The sequence below is a fragment of the Nicotiana tabacum genome, chromosome 20 (genome assembly GCF_000715075.1).
Source record: "Nicotiana tabacum cultivar K326 chromosome 20, ASM71507v2, whole genome shotgun sequence".
Classification (NCBI taxonomy): Eukaryota; Viridiplantae; Streptophyta; class Magnoliopsida; order Solanales; family Solanaceae; genus Nicotiana; species Nicotiana tabacum.
Window position 1 is genome coordinate 117,854,475 of NC_134099.1, and position 3,807 is coordinate 117,858,281.

A 3,807-nucleotide genomic window follows, 5' to 3' on the forward strand; every position below is an offset into this window, starting at 1 on the left:
TAAAACAAAAATCACAAAAAATAATATCATTTTTATATTTTTAGCTTTTAGTGTTAAATTAGTAACTTTCTTTCATTAATTTAAGATTAATTAATTATGTAAATAGTATAAATAGATAATTAGTTTAATTTTACAAATTAGATTGATTTAGGACTTAATTTAGGATTTTAATTAATTTAATTAGAATCAAAAATCAAAGAAAATCAAGAAAAAAAGAGAAGAAGAAAAGAAAGGGGTTTGTTTTAGTTTTGAAATCACTGGCCCAAAAATGCCCAAATCCACCTAGCATTTAACCCGTCTGAGCCCAAATCCAAGTTTAGCCCATATTTCCTGTAATCAGCCCTGCATTATCTCCAATCCAACAGCCATGAACTCTCCCACCCCTCTCCTTAAAAATGTCTGAAACAGACCCCCAAACCCTAGAGAACTAACCCCATTTCCCCCTTCCTTAGCTCTTACTTGTCTCTCTCACAGCCGTCAGCCGCTACCCGCCGAGAACCGCCTACGGCGGCGGCACTCCAAAATGCCCCAAATCATTACCCTATACTCCCCATACCTTCCTAAACCTCATCCAACCATTAATTTCCCAAATCCCCACCCATATTCACCAATTTCAAATCTCAGAAACCCTAAAACCCAAATATTTCCCTTTTTGATTTTTGTGAGCAAATTCACCAGTTTTAAGTAAAGACTTACACTGGTCAATTGTTCTTGTCTTGGTTAATGTCAGTTTTGGGTCATTTCGAAAGTCGCCGAATTCCGGCCAAGTCAACACTGACCGGCCGAGCTTCGTCGCCTTTTTCGTTCGTCGGCTCATTTCTTAGCCAAAATTAGTATATCTCTTCTCTTATTCCTTGTGTTTCTATTTTCGGTGTTGCATTATCAATTAGGAGTTAATTTTGAATAGCTTGATTATTGATTTGATTAAGTTCATTAAAATTAGGATTATGTGGGTTAATTGCATGATTTTAGGATTAATATCTTTTTGTTTATCATTTTTGTTTGGTTTTCTATTCTGGACGGATTTCATATTAGTAGGTTTATTTGTTTTTCTTTTTGCCTTAATTGAAACTTGAGGGGGGAGGAAAGGAACATGGAAACTTAGGGCATTGAAAATCAGAAATTAGGTCAAAATTGGGGTACGTGGCTATTTGTATTAAGCAAAACTTAGGGAGGTTAATTGGACAGTGAAAATGAAAAATTTTAGATAAGCATATAAGAAACTTCTAGATCTTGGACAACTGTCCATTTTTAGTTTTTAAAAGATGCTAAAATTTGAAAGAATTATCTAGAAACAGGGACAACCATCCATTTTCTGTTTTGAAAGATGCTAATTTCCTAAATTTAAGGGAGGCTGACAGATTTCCTCAACCTCTCTCTCATTCCTATCATCTTGCACTCTCACATTCTATAAAAAAAGACTCATACTCCCTTATTCACACACTTTTTCACTCAGCATATTTCTCTCAAATACACTCAAGAACACACACTAATTCTCTGCAAGACACACAAAAAGCACTCACACATATAGGTTGATTTTACCTGAAGTTTAATTCTTCAAAAGCAAAAAAAAAAAGGAACAGAAGTAATTTGGCTTCAGGTTTTCACCAGTTTTCTAGTTCTTTTCCTTTGGTTGAGCTGTTGGATTTGTGCTCCTGATCTGAAATTGTTATCTTACTGATTCAGAGACTTATTTTCTAATTTTCTGTTATTTTTTTAGCAATTAGGTACACCTCTATGATTCTATACAATTCTGATCTTTAGAATAACCAAAGTTTTCTATTTTAATATGGAGTTATGACTCTTTGTTGCTCTTATATGATTTCATGTCTGCTTGTAAGTTGATTGGTCCATATTTGAACTTATCTCTTTGACATTGTTCTTGTTTTAGATAAAAATACTAGCTAAAGTAAATTTTTTGTTTAAGTGTGGTTTCCTGAAGCATAAGCATATCTTATTGTATTGATAGGGCTATTATTTTGCTTAATATTACTTGCTAAAAGTGAAATTCATGTGTTCAGAATTATAAGCACATTGGTTGTTTGTGTAAAGGCGAGAAGCATCACATTGCAATCGAAAGCATTTGGAAGTTCAACATATATGTGATTCACTTGTTTATGCTTTGGATGTTTGAGATTAAGTTGTCTGATTCCAAAAGACATGAGAAGAAGTAGTGTAATTTTGGTAACACCTAGTTCTAGTATGTATGAAGGATGATTGTTTATTGTAAACTCAGAATTTGCAAAATATCTGGGTATAATAGCTTAAGTCTATAGTTTTATGTGCTGTCTTAAGTTTGCATTTTGCTCCCTGTTTTGAATTTTGGACTCTAGTGCTTCTCAAATTGAACATTGAGGTAATGGTTTGTTTGAGCTAAGTATTTAAGAGTCAAATACTTCCATGAGGCAACGCGTTAATCACATGATGTTCTAATATTAATCCCATAGTTTCAGTTGTTGCTTATAACTATTTTCATATTAGGTTGAAATTCTAATTTTTAATTTATTTTGGCTGCAAACTGTGCATTGATTAGTTTGATTGCTACTGACGGAGGAACTATTTCAATAGAGAAAGTCCATAGGTTCAAAATTCCATTATTAGGAGTCAGGCGTTTAGCGAGTTGTTTATAAGGATTTAAACTGAATATGGCCATTACTGATCCCTTTAAATTTGGAACAATCATGCATTGATGTTTGAGGAAATTTGCACTTATATTCTATGTGCTTTCATAAAATTGTGTGGAAAGGTCGTTGGAATCATTAGGTTCAGCAGTAATGAGAGTCTTCGAAATTTTGAGATATTTGCACCTCTAGGTCCAGCTTAGAACCATTTTGTAATTTATGGCTTCATTGCTGAAGTTTAGTGGGGCATTTGCATCTATACCCTCTTTTTGTGTCACGTTTTAACTTGTGTCCGTTTTGCAAAAAAAATTGCAAACGTACCCGCTTTTTCGCATAACTTCAGCATACAGGGCTGAAGTAGCAAAGACAATCATGCAAAACTTCAAGATTCTAGTAGACGGGCCTGAAGTAGCAAGTATGTTGAACCAAGTGTGCTGAAGTTTTTGTTTTGTAACTGGCGAACTTCAGCTCTAGAGCTGAAGCTTTTGTTTTTGTAACTGGCGAACTTCAGCTCTAGTGCTGAAGTTTTTGTTTTGTAACTGGCGAACTTCTGCTCTAGAGCTAAAGTTTTTGTTTTGTAACTGTCGAACTTCAGCTCTAGAGCTGAAGTTATTTAGTTCATTTATAAAAACTTCAGAACTATTCATGTTTGTTTGGGATCTTGGTCATCTGTATTTTAAGAACTATTCATGTTCATTTATAAAAACTTCAGAACTATTCTTGGACCCTAAACCCGAACTCGGTCGTGATGGCACCTCTCGTGAAGACAAAGCCAGCCAATTAAACCCAATTCACTTTTTAAACAGTTAAACAACATAAAAGCAGTCTAAAATATGATTTAGCAATACTAAGTAGCGGATAATATCAATAAAGTGCGGAAGTACAACCCAACACAGCCCTAACCAGGGTGTCACAAGTCACGAGCATCTAACAACACTAAGTCCTCAAATGTAACTACAGAGTTTAACACTGAACTAAGGTCATAAGGAAAAGAGATAGGGAGGAGCTCCGGGCTGCGAACGCCAATAGCTACCTAAAGACTCCTCGAGATCTGCCTGAAGCTGGGATGAATCACCACTCGGGAGCGGGACTAGCTATGCCTGAATCTACACACAGGGTGCATGGAGTAAAGTGAGTACTCCAACTCAGTGAGTAACAAATGTAAATAACGACTGAAAGTAAAAAA

The 3,807-nt window shown here is 35.1% G+C and overlaps 1 long non-coding RNA gene across 1 annotated transcript; it reads left to right on the forward strand.

The window, feature by feature from the left end:
* Positions 1-1,311: 1,311 nt before the first annotated feature.
* LOC107822072 (uncharacterized) lies at positions 1,312-3,345 on the forward strand. Its single transcript, XR_001656300.2, has 2 exons — positions 1,312-1,600; positions 2,022-3,345. It is a non-coding gene; the product is annotated as an uncharacterized LOC107822072 (long non-coding RNA).
* The last annotated feature ends 462 nt before the right edge of the window (positions 3,346-3,807 follow it).